The sequence below is a fragment of the Capsicum annuum genome, chromosome 11 (genome assembly GCF_002878395.1).
Source record: "Capsicum annuum cultivar UCD-10X-F1 chromosome 11, UCD10Xv1.1, whole genome shotgun sequence".
Lineage (NCBI taxonomy): Eukaryota > Viridiplantae > Streptophyta > Magnoliopsida > Solanales > Solanaceae > Capsicum > Capsicum annuum.
This window is the reverse complement of record NC_061121.1, coordinates 26,323,103-26,340,617: the sequence shown is the minus strand read 5'-3', so window position 1 is coordinate 26,340,617 and position 17,515 is coordinate 26,323,103. Positions and strand designations below refer to the sequence as shown.

The 17,515-nt window shown below is 32.2% G+C and overlaps 1 pseudogene; it reads left to right on the top strand.

Annotated features, from left to right (window-relative positions):
- Positions 1-8,186: 8,186 nt before the first annotated feature.
- LOC107846575 lies at positions 8,187-11,803 on the top strand (annotated as a pseudogene).
- The last annotated feature ends 5,712 nt before the right edge of the window (positions 11,804-17,515 follow it).

The following is a 17,515-nucleotide window of genomic DNA, read 5'->3' as shown; positions in this document are numbered from 1 at the left end:
CCTGTACAAGGAGTTATGATCGTTTGAAGTTGACCCTAAAAATCTGTTTTGAGAGGCTGAATTAAAACGAGTATAACTCCTTACTCAGATGTTGGATTTGGATGAAACTAATTTCATTGGAAAGAAGACTCAAAGATATTTCTTTTGATAGGTGTTAGCTCTCCCAGTTAATTATATTGAGGGAGTTATGATCCTTCAAAGTTGACCCAAAAAACTGGCAGGCCTCAGTAGTTTGTGTGCAGGAAATTTTCCTGCACATTTACTGTTCACAACATCCCGATCACCGTTTTATAGTTTCGAACGTGCTCGATTATATCCGAAACTTATCCATTTTTGGAAATTTTTATATCTTTGGAAAGCTTATTCAATAACCTTCGTATGGAACCATCGACGGGCAAATTCCGGTATAAATAAAATAAAAAAAAATTAATTCCATATAAATAAGATCAATACACGTACTTGAATACGCCAATACATGTACTTGAATATGGGGTGTTACAAGTATCTCCTCCTCTTAGAAAATTTCCCGCACAAAATGATAGCGAACATCAATATGCTTCATCTGTGCATGAAAGACTTGATTCTTTGCTAAATGAATAGCACTCTGACTGTCAGAATACACCTCAAGTTGTTTCTGATCAACTCCCAAGTCTTTTAGAAACCCATGAAGCCAAATTACTTCCTTCACAGCCTCTATAATCGCTATATACTCTGCCTCTGTTGTAGACAAAGCTACTGTAGACTACAAGGTAGACTTCTAACTAACTAGCGCCTTTGCTAAAGTGAACAAATAGCCAGTTGTAGATCGTCGCTTATCCAAATCACTTGCATAATCAGAATCACAATATCCAACTATGCATTGACTAAGTGATTTATACCGCTCAAATGTCAATTCAACATCTATGGTATTTTGGAGATACTGCAGAATCCATTTCACAGCTTGCCAATGACCCTTGCCTGGATCATACATGTTCCTACTAACTACACTAATAACTTGTGAAATATATAGTCTCGTACACACCATTGCATACATCAAGTTTCCAACTACATTTGCATGCAGGACTTTTGCCATGTATTTTCGCTATTGATCAGTTAGCGGAGATAATCTGCTACTCAGTTTCAAATGAGGAGCAAGTGAGCTATTTACAGGTTTTGTATCATCGTGCATACCAAAATGTTGTAGTACCTTCTTCAAATACTGCTTCTGTGACAGCCAAAGTTTTCCCCTTTCTCTATCTCTACTTATCTCCATGCCGAGAATCTTCTTGGCTTCTCCCAAATCCTTTATCTTAAACTCTTTACTCATTTGAGCCTTCAATCTGTCAATCCCAACTTGGCTTTTTGCTACAATCATCATATCATCAACATATAAGAGTAAGTAGATGTAGGAACCAGCGCAAATACACACAATGATCGTATTTGATTCTCCTGTACTTATGACCCTTTATGAACCTATCAAATCATTTGTACCACTATCTTGGAGATTGTTTCAGTCCGTACAACGATTTGCTAAGCTTACAAACCCAATCTTCTTTACCAGCAACCTTATATCCTTCTGGCTGAGTCATATAGATTTCCTCCTTCAAATCACCGTGTAACAACTTGATCTTCACATCAAGTTGAGATAGCTCTAAATTTAACTGTGCTACTAAGACCAACAAATTCTAATGGAGGAATGTTTTACAACTAGAGAAAATACCTTATTATAATTAATTCCCTCTTTCTGAGCATAGCTTTTAGCCACCAATCTTGCCTTGTAGCGAATGTCTTCTTTATCAGGAAATCCTTCTTTATTTGCAAATATCCATTTGTACCCATTTTGCTTTTTGCCTTTCGGTAGATGTGTCAGCTTCCACGTTTTGTTCTTCTTAAGAGATTGCATTTCTTCTTCCATTGCACTTGCCCAACTGCCACTTTCTGTGCTTCAAATGACCTCTGGGTAGGTGTATGAAATATTTGCATCAGTAACTTAAAGTTCATAAGCTACCATGTCAGTGAAACAAGCAGGCTTCTAATTTCTCATCTGTCTTCTAACTGCTATTGGTTCTGATTACTGCAGAGGTTCTTGGGTCGGAACCTCTTTCTCATCTGACTCTTCTTCTTCCATAGTAGAGTTAGTGGTGGTGCTTCATGCTGGGGTCACCACTATTTTCTCAAACTCCACCTGCTTAGGATTACACTCCACCTGCTTCATAGTACTATCAGCTTTCTCTGGATTTACCTTGTTCAACATGACAGATTCATCAAAGGTAATATCCCTGTTGATAATCGTCTTCTTTGCCTCAAGACATCATAAACGGCATCCCTTCACTCCAGTATTGAAGCCCATGAAAAGAGCCTTCTTTCCTCGTGGATCCAACTTTGATTCAATTACATGATAATATGCAATAGAACCACAAATATGCAAAGTATCATAATCAGTTGCAGATTTTTCAGACCATACTTCTAATGAAGTTTTGCCACCTATAGTAGATGATGACAAATGATTGACGAAATGTTGAGCGTATGTCATAGCCTCAGCCTAAAATTTTTTGTTTAACCCAGCATTAAACAACATACAACGAACTTTCTCCACAAGCATTTTTTTCATACGCTCTGACACCCCATTCTGTTGCAGTGTTTTTCTAACAGTGAAGTGTCGAACTATGCCATAGTCTTGGCATACGTTCAGGAATAGATCACTCTTGTATTTTCCTCCATTGTCTTTGGAGAACCTTGATCTTTCTCCCTGTCTGGTTTTCAACTTAAGCGTTCCACTTAAGGAAAATTCCAAAAACTTCATCCTTGTTTTTCATAGTAAACATCCAAACTCTCTTGGAAAAATCATTAACAAAAGTGACCAAATAATGCCTACTTTCGATGGACGGAGTTGGCAGGTTCCCATACATCTCAGAGCACATAATCCAAAATACCCTTGGTATTATGAATTGCAGTGCCAAACTTCTCTCTTTGTTGCTTTCCCAGAACACAATGCTCACAAAATTCAAGTTTTCAAGTCTTTCTGCCTTTCAACAATCCTTACTTGGCAAGAATTTGCAAGGACTTTTCACCAGCATATCCTAACCGCATATGCCATAGCTTCGTTACCTCAACATCCTTCTTGGTGCTAAAAGTTACTGTTTCTACTGTCCCCAATACTGTACTACCTTGGTAGTAATACAAATTGTTCTTCCTCACACCTTTCAACATTACCAGTGCTCCAGAAGTTTCTTTAATAACTCCATCTCGTATCATCACAACTAGGCCCTTAGATTCAAGAGCCCCCACTGAGATAAGATTCTTTTTCAACTTTGGCACGTACCGCACCTCCCTTAAAATTCTGGTGGATCTATCATGATTCCACAGCTTGATCAAAACTATCTCGGTTGTTTTACATGGATTATCATTACCCATGTAGACAACCCCACCATTGAGTTCTTGAAACTCAAAAAACTATTTTTGAATGGGACACATATAATAGGTACATATAGAATCCAACATCTACTCATCTGGATGAGATGGTGTTGAAGGCATAACAACTGAGGAAACATCTGATTCTGCATCACTTTTGCATCTACAACATTTGCATCTTGCGGACTCTTTTCTTTTTTTTTCAACTTCGGACAGTCTTTCGTCTAGTGCCCTTTCTCATGACAGAAAGCACACTCATCTTTGGCAACGACTCGACCCTTAGATTTGGACCTTCCTCTTCTTCCTTTAGTCTGGCTTTGGTGACAACCCCTTGCCGCCAATACTTCTTCGAATGTTGTTGATTTGGTTTTCATCTTATCCTGCTTTCTCAATTCATGACTGTATAAAGCAGAATAAATAACATCTAACGACACATTCTCTTTCCCGTGAAGTAACATAGTTTTCAAATGTTCAAATTCATCGGGAAGAGATGATAACAACATCCAAGCCAAATCCTCATCCTCAAATTTCACATCTAAATTCAACAGGTCTGCTACTAATTGATTAAACATACTGATGTATTCATTCATAGTAGTACCTTGTTGATAATCAAATCAGAATAATCTTTTCTTCATAAGGAGCTTGTTCTGACCACTCTTTTTCAGAAACTTATCCTCCAACGCCTTCCATAATCTGTGCGCAGAAGTCTCATTCTTAAAAGCATGCTTCTTCTCTCTGGACAGGCACGATCGAATTGTTTCTCACGCCAACCTATTAATGATGCTCCGATCTCTTTCTTCTACCTCTTCTAGTTTCTTTTCTTCAATAGCAATATCAACACCCTGTTGGAAAAGAGAGTCCAAAACCTCTCCTTGACACATGCCAAAATGGCCAGTACCATCAAATATTTCTGTGCCAACTTTAGACTGGACAGCGGGAACCTCAACCATGAAGACGATGAGTCTGATTCCCCTAGCATAATATTTGTAATAGGATCCTTCATTTTTTATCTTTATTTTCCATTACAGACTCAATAAAAAATATTCAATATTACAATAACTTCAAACAACTCAAGAGGACCAAAATAATTCTTTTCTAATGTGGAAGATCAGACAGAGCTGCAACCATAGAGCATACTCAGACAGAACCTTAGCCTAGGACAAACCTTGGGTTCAAAAGGACCAAAGAAATTCTTTTTTGACATGAAAGATCAGACAAAGCTGCAACCACAGAGCATACTTAGACAAAACCTTGGCTTTGATACCACTTGTTGGGAAAATTGGATAATTTTTTCACTAAAACGAAAAAACTAAGTGAAATGAACTAATTCAGAACAATTGAACCAGATAGAAAACTAACAAATAAATACCTAAAAAATAATATTGAATACTAAAAATAAAGATACCAGAAAATTTGATTACGGATTTTAGTCAAATAGGTTTAAACTCCGAGCACCCAACCTTTCCTATTAACTGTGGGAGAAGAGAACAATTTTAGGATGATTCAAATGGGAGGAGGAAGTGTTCTTTTATAACTCTAAAACCTCCTCCCAAAATTATAAAACAATGATGTGGGAGGAAAAAAAGAGACAAAAAACCAACACATACCCACAGTCCCGCGCTAATGATATAGGCAATAACATTTTTCGACCAAGTCTTACACTGAGTATATGTTGTTGTTAATTTAAATATTTATCCTAAAACTTCTAATGATGAAAAAATGATACTTAATAATAGTACAGGTAAAATAATACTTTTGTTATTCTTGTATTTTTCAATTTGTTTTGAAAAATATTTTTATTAAATTAAGGATTTAATGAAAATAAAAAAATAAGATAAGGTTTATGTACATCCACCTCATAGTTTATTTGTGAGGTGGGGGTGTTGTACTGTTGTTGATGAACATGCACTATTATGTTTAATTTTTACGTATTGCTAGATAGATACTAGTATGGTTAAATAATGAAATGTTTAGGATGTGTTTGGTATGATAGAAAATATTTTCTAGAAAATATTTTTCCATTTTCTTTTGTTTGACTGTAAAAAAGTCTTTAGAAAATATTTTTCAAACCCACTTATTTTCCTTATTTTGAGGGAAAATGACTTTCCTAATAAGTCAAGGGAAGTCATTTTCCAGATAGAAAGCTTATACGTGTATACACTTTTCTTCTTCACCTCCAACAAAATTGACAAGCACAGATCATCGTTATCTCCAAATTTAGGACTTTCTCCCCCCTCTCACTCTCTCCTCCCCACCACAAAAATTACAAGAATTTAAAAGCTGCCCTTTTCGTTTCTTACATAATTTTCCTATCATGTTGAATAAATTTTCTTATTTTTATTATTATTAATTCAAATAGTACTAGAAGAAAAAGTTGCATTACGTAATTGTGGCATAGTGGATTTTGGTGGTATTTGGGTTGGAGTTTAGTTAAAAAGTAGGAGAAAATAGGGAAAAAGGAGACAACTCTTGGCTTTTATGGAACTTTGAAGTAACTCTTAACTCTATCAGATCAGTAGTTGGTACTCAGTAGCTCTGTAATTGGAACAAGATAGTTACAAATCAACAGTATGATCTTTTTTCTGCAACTTTTCTTTCTTTGAAAAAAAAGAGATTTTTTTGCTTGTTTGATAATCTAAGTGCTTAATTGGAGTTTTGCTTTTGCTTATCTCCAATTAAGTCTGAATGTGTGCTAGATTTCTTGTGGTTCCTAATCTATGAATTGTGTTAATTTTTTGACAATTTAAACCAAGTGCTATGATTCAATTGTATGCTTTTTGAGAGAAGTACAATGCTTATTGAGAGAAGTATAATGCTTCCAAGTATCTGATCTCCAGTTTTTAGATAATACTTTATTTTCCTCTTAAACCAACTGTTATGATATAGTTGTATGCTTTTTGATGATTTGAATTTTTAACTTAAATTGCTTTATTTTGAGCCGATGGTCTATCAGAAACAGCCTTTCTATTTCACATTTGAGGTAGTGGTATGGACTGCGTACACTTACCCTCCCTATACCCCACTTGGTATGAATATACTAGGTATATTATTGTTGTATATAATAAATGCAATGTAATGAAATTACATTGGTCACTACAACAGATGGGTTTGACTAACCAAGATGAAGATGATGCAATAATTGGAGTTGCAGCTACATCTATTTTAGCTGCCGGAGTTGCAATAATTGTTGCCTACGAACATTAAAGTAGCATTCCTAGAGAACCATATGTTAATAAAGATCAAGAAAGAGAGATTTATATGAATAGTATTTTGAATGGAAGTGATGTTCATTGTGTAGGTCATATAAGAATGAGTAAGCATGTGTTTTGTGAACTATGCAATGCTCTTAGAAGGAATAGTTTCTTGTGTTCAACCAAAAATTTGTCTGTTCAAGAACAAGTGTTGATATTTTTAGAGATTGTTGGTTTTAATGAATGATTTCGGAAGATTGAAGCACACTTTAATAGGTCAATCGAGTCTATTCATCGATGCTTTTACACTATGCTTCAAGTAGTTTTGAAGCTCTATCCAATTCTTATAAAATCACTGGATGGAACTGTCCAACCAGAGATAACGAATAACCATCAGTATCATCCCTGATTTACCATAAGTGACATACTAATATTTTATATTTTAAGATATTTTGTTAAAAATACTACATATTATTAACTTAAGTTGTATATAGGATTGTGTAGAAGTAATAGATGGAACACATGTGCTTGCATCTGTCCCTATTGAACAACAAAATAGATTTCATGGTCGAAAAGGCACAACAATACAAAATGTATTAACTACCATTAACTTTAATTTAAAGTTCACGTATGTGCTTGCTGGTTGGGAAGGATCTGCATATGATTCTTGTATATTAAATGATACATTGGAGAAATCACATGGTCTCCAAATCCCACAAGGTATCTTATTCAATATAAAGTAGTTTATATGAAAAGTAGGTGAAAAATGTATATTAATAACTTTAGTTTGACTTTGTAGATAAATACTATCTCGTAGATGCAGGATATGAACTTCGTAAAGGGTTTATTCCTCCTTATCATGGAATACACTATCACTTGAAAGAGTACAGTGATTGTCCTCCCCAAAATGAAGAAAAAACTATTCAATCTTAGTCATGAATCATTGAAATCCTCGGTTGAATGTGACTTTGCTATTCTAAAGAGACGATTTTGTGTGATTGACAATAAACCTTTTTGGGACTTTAAGACACAAGTGAATATGGTATTAGCGTCGTGCATTTTACATAATCACATAGTTGATTTGGATCCAAATGACATGATAATACAAGAAGTAGATGTTGAGGCAGTAATTCTACCTCAAAATGTTCAAATTACTCAAAATTCTCAAGAAAGTCAAAGCTATCAAACACAAAAAGAAAGGCGTAAAGTATAACAATGGTCAAAGAAAAGAGATGCAATTGCACATGCCATGTTTATAAATTTTGATAGGCGGAGGAATGAGGGCCATTAGTGTATTAAGAAACTTTGATAGCTAAATAAATAATACTGCTTGTTTTTTATTTTGATATTTTCTTATTTCTTTGTCTTGTTGTAGTAATTGGGCAGATCCTGTATGAAAGAAATACTTCTATGGCTCATTATTATTTTTCTATTAGCTTTGAGTGTTCTTTTTACTGCTTTTTTTTTTTGGTATAAGTAGAGTTCACAAGTTTCTGCTAATTTATAGTTGTCTTCTGTTGAGTGCGAATTGTTCATGTAGTTTCTTGACTTGTAACAGTAAATCATGGGAAAAAAGGAGAGAAGCAGTTTAGGTAGTCAAAACCAATGGAATATTTGATGTTGGAGATTCTCTAGCTGATGAAGTAAAGCAAGGGAATAAATCAATGAATCAGTTTAAGGCCAGCTCATTTAATCGTGTTTCAAATGCCACTAACGAATAACTAGGAATGGATTGTTCATCTAAGCATATGGAGAATCATCTTAAAACAATAAGACACACTTGGAGTACAATCCAAACTCTACTAAACAAAAGTGGTCTTGGATGGGATGACAACTTGAAGATGATTAAGGCCAGTCCCGAAGTCTATGCAGTCCATATTCAGGTAAAATGTGCTTATTTACTTTACCGGTTACTGATTTTTTTTGTGATGACTGGTAATTCTATTATTTTATTTTGTTGAATGAAATTGTGTGTACATTTCCTTATGGCAAGCTAGCGATTATTTTCTTAAGTGTGAATAAAGTTAGAATTTCTTATTTGTTTGTTCATTTTTTTCGACTGATATTGATAACATTATTTTAAGAAGTAAAATTATCCGAATATGAGATGTTAGGATGGATTGAGAATATGGTTAGTGAAGTGATGGTTTCTATTTTGTTTCATATATAAGTATTTTGGATGAAAATAACGTTTTAGAGCAACATACTATAGTCTGGATATTCTCATGCTAGTTATCTGTTGTGGATTTGTTGTTGCGTCTGAACTTATATTTGAAAAGTCTAAAATTAAAAATAATGTACCGCATGGTAAATTTTTTCCTCTCTTGCCCCATTTTATGTGTTTAGTGTTTGATTGGACTTGGGATTTAAGACATTAGTTTGACTTATATGATATAATATTAGCTATAGCGGAAAAGATAGTTGAATAGTTGAAAGGATAAGTAAGTTGATGCATGTTTATTCTTGCAATTTTGTATGTGCAATCCTTCCTCGGGCCCCGCTCATAGAGGGAGCTTTACTTCACAGAGTTGCCCTTTAAGACCATTTACTGACTTTGTGATTTCCAATAAGGTTTATATTCATATGTGTCAAGACTGCTCCTTTCAGGAAAAGAGAAGGGACAATGAACTTTGGGGAAAAAGAGGAATTATAATAATGTCATATTTAGTGAAGTAACCACAGAGATAATGGTAAGGGTAGAATATGGAGATCCAAAAGAAACTCAGTCCAAGCCCATATCTTTGTTAGTTTTATGTGCGTGGGTCTACATATGAGTCTTCTAATGACATTACCGCTCACTGAACGGTACTAGAAATTAGATGTTATAATTTTTCTTAGAGCGAACAAGGTTTTTGGTCGAGCGAACAATGTGTGCATAGGTTTCTTTGGTATGTGGGGGTATGTTACAACTAGGTGGGTGCCATAGTTATTATTTCTTACTTCTTGCTTCACTTTTTTCATGTTGCCCTTATTTATCGTATGTCGTATTTTCTCTATTTTCTATTTTTCACTATCCCTTATCCCTAATTTTTCGGTTGTGTCATTCATTCCCTTGTTACTATTCCTTATCCTGAGCTGGGGGTCTATCGAACCTGATTACTTTGGGTTGTTTCACCTTGACAAATTCAAGAGATGGTACGAGGATTGAGAATATAGTGACCTACATTTGGTTGTATTAAGATAATGTGGAATTTTTTTTAAAAAATAAAAACATTTTAACCCAGTTCTAACAGGATTAGAAATCGATAAAGCAGAGTATCTAACAGTGACTAACAATGTCATCTCGGAGAAAGTTCTTGTCGTTTGCATATTCATAAGAGCAATCCTTGCTGATGTTAACCAAAAGCCTGAAACATTTGAACCTGAGAAATATGCTGGTTGGGATTGGTATTAGAAGTACAAACTAAGACATTTCCCATATTCATTTGATTTTCTGGTGTAAAATTCTATGTAAGTACAAAGTTTATCTTGAAATTTCTGGTGTATTGTTTTATGTATATTTATTTTTTTGGTTTTGTCAGTGGAAATCTTGATGTTGCTGTATAGTACTTCTTCTAGTGATTACTATTACCTCATGCCACATTGTGAATTTGTGATGTAGTTGTTTAGTTTTTTTTTATGTCTTATTCAAGATGGGGTTACTCACATTCTCCTCTGTTAGTTTGTCAATCTACTACTGTGGTGACAAAATGTTGTACATTTTGTTTGCTCTTCTTTCTTGGATTGATCTTCTTGTCTTTCTACAAATTTTTATTTTTATATTTCTGGTGTTGTTTTCTATGTAAGTCAAAGAAGTTTTTATTTTCTTAATGAAAATCTTGATGTTACAGTATACTTTTGTTAGTTATTACTACTACTTCATGTCACATTGTGAATTTGTGATGTAGTTGTTTAGTCTTTGAAGGGGAGTCTTAGAGTAGCTGAGAAAGTTCTTGAAGGTCAGACTAAATTGGGAAATGTTACTAGGTTGCATTGAAATATACATGTTAGATGACATTTATTATTGCTCCCAAAAGTTGGCTGAGTTGTTAGAAGGACAGTATCTTGGTTCAACTTGAAGAGATTTTATTATGTGTAGGCTTGTCTTATCCATTTGGAGACCATTGCTTATCTGTGTTTCTGAAATCATAGTTTTGGGACTGAAGACTAAAACTAAGAATAGCCCATCGGTTCAAGTCTATTATCTAATCTATATTAAGGAGATTAAACCATGACCACCCTCACAGTCATTGAGTATTCCCCGTGCTTTTCTAATCGAATGGCAACATGGTGATAAATACTCTGGATGTACAAAGTGGCTTCAACCCTTTTTCAACTAGTACTAGTTAACTGTTTTGTTAAGCATTTAGGATTTGATGCACTATTTTTGTGGTAATGGCAAGTGATTCTGCAATGTGGTATTTTGAAGGGGTTGTTTGGTGCACTAAACTTTTGCTATAACAACATCCTTGTTGATAGTCTAAAAAAATAAACCAGTTTTGCCTGTGCTTAATGAATTACAAGCGAAAAGTCCATTTTATGTAGCTCTGTTCTATTGTGGTTTTAAGTTCTTGGTTAAGGTCCTAGATTGAGCATTATCTGATAAGGAATATGTCTGTATATTACTTTGTTTACACTGATATGTTAATAAAAATTATTTATTGTACTTGTAACGGAATGTTTATGTTACATTAATCTATTAGAACCAAATAAATTTGACACCAACTTTCTATAATCTTTGTATTATAGGCACATCCCAATCATGACAAGTTCATCAACAAAAAAATTAAAATATTTGACGAAATGTCTCTTGTGTGTGGAAATAATCGGGCTAGGGAAAATTGTGCTAAATCATTTGAAGATATAGATTTTGATAGTTTTTCTGAGAAAGATAATGATAATGATGTTGAAGGACCATCCATCGAAAAGGATGTGCAAGTAACCGAAGCTTCTCAAATCAAGGCAAGTCGCAAAAGAAAATGTTCTTTTGAGGTGCAAGATGTTGTAGGTGATATATCAATAAAGTTTGGAGAAGTGGCAACAACAATCAGTAAAATGGTTAATAGTCGTCTAGATGTGACATAGTTGTATGAAGAAGTTATGGAAATGGAAGGTTATAGTGAAGAGTTCCTCAGTAATTTTTTGATTATTTAGTGCAAAGCGACACTTTAGCAAAGGCATTCATGGTCAAAAATTAAAATCTTCGTAAGGCGTGGTTGGAACTATTCAAGCAACAACAATAGTGACACCTATTAGTTGATTTAGCTTTATAGGATTTGGAAGCAACTATTATTCGCATGCTTTAGTTTTTTATAAGTATAAATAGCATAAATACCAACCCTTTTGGAAGTAATTACACTCTCTCCCACTTTTTTAATTACTTTACTCTCTCCCCCTACATAACATAGCCGACATATACATAACATTCTATGTATATGTTGGGATTTTTGTAATATATTTAGGGAGTTGGGATTTTTTGTAATATTGGAAACATAAGTTGTGTATTTATGTAATTTTTAGTTTTGCTAATGTATTGTGTATTTGCTTCCAAACTTCTCTCCTTTCTTTTGTTTTTATAATGTATCGTGTATTTGCTTCCACACTTCTCTCTTTTGTGCATTCGTGAGAATTGATTAGGAAGCTTGAATTATGTAAGTAATAGTTGCTTAAATTTTAGCGTCTTGTAATATTTTGATACTCGATATTGGTATTATTTGCTATACTTAAATTAGTTCCGACAGAATGTTGAGTTGTTTGATATACTAGTTAATTGTTCAGTAGTATTGTTCAAAAAATATTTTTTCCTCTCACCAATCAAACAACTAAAACATTTTTTAGAAAAATATTTTCTATTCACCAACCAAACACCAGAAAATATTTTCTACCCATCAAACAAACATCAGAAAATAAGTAAAAAATCAACTTATTTTTATGAAAACATTTTTGAGAAAAACATTTTTCATGAAAAACATAATATTGAAATTACTTTACTATCTTTACCAATTTTTTTTTTGTTTTACTATGAAATAAAATAGTCATGACGTGTTTTTGTGAATCGCCTCAGCAATGATGTAAGGTTTCTTTAAAGAGTCATTATCCATAGAAGAAAAACTTTCCCATGTCTTTTTTTACCTTCTAATTTCCACATAAATCATAATGATGCACCTTTTTCCACTTCCTTTTTTCTCATTTTAATTAATTTGCACTTAATTACTTTCTTCAATTTGGGGCCATTTACCTTGCGGATCTACATCTTATTTGATCATAAAATTTAAAATTAAGACTTTACAAAATTAAATAATTGAAGTTGTAGTTCTTGAGATTTGAAATTATTTATATTTTACTTGGAAAGCATTTGAAGTTTTGTACGTGAAAGTTCACAAAAACTTCAAAACTGGTATAAGTCAATTCTTGAGAACTTACAAATATTTGAACATCAAATTTTTAAAAGTTGCTCAAATTTTATGATTAAATAAATTTTCAAAAATCATTCTTTGAAATTTGATTCAAGATCTAGGATCAAACGCTAGTTGAACGTTTTGAGGCAAAGACCTCAATGCTATAATTAACATATCATTCAACACAAAAAAGCGGAGATATGTTAACTAATAAAAATTGTAGTAAAGTAACAATTAATAAATACTCTTTTATTTTTAGATAAATATTTTGAGCTCATATCCAAGGTATAATCAATTTAGAGAGCACTTTATTCTTCGATTTAAAACTTTTCAAAAATAAATTAAGACGATATTCTATCAGATTTCAATGTGAACACGTAACGTCACTTATGAACTTCTCTTTTATTGACACCTCTTTGGGGCTAAATTGGAGACATTCATTTGCCAACATAGTCAATGAGCAGCTACGATAGAATCACACTAATGATGCCAAAGAAATTGCGTCCTAAAAGGAAAACACATACCCAAAATTTTCAAACTTACAAATAAACACTACTCATAATTATTCCACACGTACACAGAGAATTTTTGTGTAATCCTTTCACACTAGAATTGACAAAGTTAGCTTCATTGTTATTTTTATTTATCGAGTATTAATTCGACAAATCTTTTTAAAAATTCTTAATAAAATGATAATTTTATAATCTCATCTTTTAAAGACTAGTGTTTGGCCATAGTTTATTAGTAATATTATAATAATAATAATAATAATAATAATAATAATAATAATAATAATGAGTATCTTGTAATCATTTTAATAAAAACTATTAATAAAATGATAAATTCAATATTTTATGATATGTATAAGTAAATAACTATTATAGTTATTAATAATATTACAATAATAATAATAAGTTAGAAACTAAGCCGAACAAATAATAACGGATGGAGTAACTTTTTAAAATTGCATTAAAAGGTAGGGACGAGAAAACCGAAGAAGAGGATTTATAAGGTGAGGCATCAAACTCTAATTATCGTAAAATTTTATTTAATCAATTTACTGAGTTATTATGATTCACCGACTTCATAGTTGACCAGATCTATTTTCACAATTTTTTTAAGTTGGTGCAAGTGGTGGACGATGTTATCTCAATTCTTTTGTTGGAGGTTTTGGTATTAATTAACTTGAAATCCTGGATGTCCATGTTTATGTAGAGTCATGGGACCTTAGACTTAAGTCACTAATGGAAGACCTTCAGCATCTTGGGGGTTTGGGTCAGAGGTGATAAAAGAGTTTTAAAATGAGGTTTAGGTGACATAAGTTTTAATAATTGAGTAGAGGTGACAATTACTTCATTATGGTTTAACAAAGTTTGAAAAATTTTAAAATAACCCACAAGTTTTTAAATTTACACTCTGATTCAAATGTTAGTTAATATATAACGGGGAACGAAGGGAAAAAAGACATTTTTTTCTCTCTCCTCATCCGTTGTTATTTTCTCTGTCTTCGCGATATTTGTTGTTCATTGTTGCTGCTGCTTTATTCATCATCTTCTGATTCATTATCATCATCTTATATTTCATTATCAACTTCATATTCTTCTTGTTGACCATTGTTGTTGTTGTTGTTGTTATCCCAACTACTACTCTTTGACCAAATTCTTATGTCAAATTTTGTTTCGTAAATCACTTTCAACTTTGGAATTTACTTGAGAGGAGATTTTGGTAAGTTAGATTATGTTTTTTAGTTGAATCTGGATAACTTCTAGTGTGTTGTTTTTTCAACAATAGTTTGCACGCGAACATGAATGCAATACAAGAGCAATCTGTTTAAACAGATCCATTATCTGCGGCACCAGATAAATGTTCTATTGTAACAGTCGACTCATATTGGATTCATGTTTAAGGGTTCTAGGTGCCCGTAATATGATTATGAATCGAATAAATGGGTATTCTGTTGCACCAGATTAGTAATCTGTTTCAACAAATAAATAATCTGTTTCATCAGATTACTAATATGTTTCGAACAACAAAATACAGCTCCTGTCACACACAAAATCTAACAGATAACTCATATGTTCTTCCTATTGATACTGGAATCAAATTATTCCTTACTTGTAGACATGTCATTCGTTAAGAAATAGAAATAGACAACACGAAAATTAAATAAGAAATAAAAAGCCAAGTGCATCAAACATAATTTTTTATAAAACAAACACCAAAAATACATAGATAACAGAAAAAAAAGTTTAATTATTATTATCATCATTATTATTTGTATGGCCAGCCAGCCAATCTTCAAAGGACAGCAACAACGCCTTCCGCAGCCTGCTGATCTCCCGCAGCATCCTTACTCTGACGGCGGCTAAATCCCAATGCAGGTCATGAATCTCCTTCTGCAGTTCCCTCATGGCGTCTCGTAAAATAGCGACATCCCACACAAGATCAGCCATATCTAAAAAACGCATAAGTTGACAAAACACACACGTAAACACAAAAGTAAAGAAAAGAAAGAATTCAAATGTAATGTAATATAATACAACATATATTTACACAAAAATCAAGAAAAAAACTTACCAGAGACAGGAAAAAGTTATCAAGTCCTTGAAGAGAAAGTAGTTGAAGGTGTAACAAGAGCGAGGAATAAATAGTGTGTAGTAGAACGAACGATTGAGTAAGGAGGGACCTATTTATAGAGGATTGAACTTGAATGAGTTAGGAAAAAAATTGCAACTGTTCACCTCCATTTATTAATGACATTCTTGATTACTGTAAAAAGTAATGACTTAATTAAATTAATCAATATTATGATAAGTCATGACTTTTCAGCTTTATTATTATTATTATTAATAATTAGTTCTTTCTAGGAACCGTTTTTACACTGTTTTGGACAACAGATAATATATCTGTCGCATCAAATAAATCATCTGTTACAACAGATATATCATGATTTTCAATAAATAGATAACCTACTGCATCAGATAATATATCTGTTGCAACATATAATATATATATATTTTAAAAAAATATATTATCTTCATGACATCCAATTTTTTTGACTTTTTAATTATATAAATTAATAAAGAAGATTTAAAGGCACAATTGTTCACCTCCACTTATTAATGACATTCTTTACTGTAAAAAGTTATGACTTAATTAAATTAATCAATATTATGATAGGTCACGACTTTTCAGCTTTATTATTATTAATAATTAGTTCTTTCCAGGAACCCTTTTTTTTTACACCGACTTGGACAACAAATAATATATCTTTGCATTACATAAATCATCTGTTACAACAGATATATCATGATTTGCAACAAATGGATAACTTGTTGCATCAGATAATATATTTGTTGCAACATATAATATATATATTTTTTTAAAAAAATATATTATCTTCATGACATCCAAATTTATGACTCTTTAATTATATAAATTAATAAAGTAGATTTAAAGGCACAACTGTTCACCTCCATTTATTAATGACATTCTTGATTACTATAAAAAGTTATGACTTAATTAAATTAATCAATATTATGATAGGTCATGACTTTTCAGCTTGAAGCTTAGCTTTATAATTATTAAAATAATTAGTTCTTTCCAGCAACTATTTATTTTTTACACTGAGTTGCACAACAAATTATATATCTGTTGCATCAGATAAATCATCTATTACAATAGATATATCATCCGTTGCAACAAATAGTTCAATTGTTGCATTAGATAATATATCTATTGCAACATATAATATATATATATATATATATATATATCTTTTTATTAAAAAAAATTATCTTCATGACATCCAAATTTTCTGACTTTTAATTATATAAATTAATAAAGAAGATTAAAAACAAGAATATTTCTAGTGAGTTTTTTACGGTTTAAATTGTGTTTATCATTTATTTCCTTATTCTTTTCTGTGAAAAGAAATAACTTAATTCAATCAAGCTGGTGGTGACTTAATCTTTCCGTTTCTTTAATAACCATTTTTATTAATTGAGTTATGGCAACAGATTGTATATCTGTTGCATCAGATAACCCATTTGTTTCAACAGATATACCATTTGTTGCTATAAATCGATCATCTGTTTAAGGAGCTTTTTTTATTTCTTCTAACTGATTCATAAGTCGCAACAGATGAGGAATTTGATGCATCAGAAGCGTTTTTTATTTTTGTTTGTTTGTTGAATGTGTTTAGACAAAAGTCACTGTCATGACTATTCATTAACTTTTTTCTTAAAAATCATATCATCATATATATATATCTTAATTAAATTAATCCAATGTTGTGACTTTTTTTAAATTAAATAAATCTTTCTTTTACAATTATAATATTATTTAGTTCCTTATTATTTATTAACGAATCATTTTTAGGAGAATTTCTCATCATGACTGCATCCCTAACTCCAACCGCCAACATGTTTTGAATAGGAAATAAATAGAATGAAAATTAAATATTGAATAAGAATTAAATATTCAAAATCAACCAAATCAAACCAAACCAAACCAAGCCAAACATATACATGAATTTTTTTGAATCCTTTATAGGTA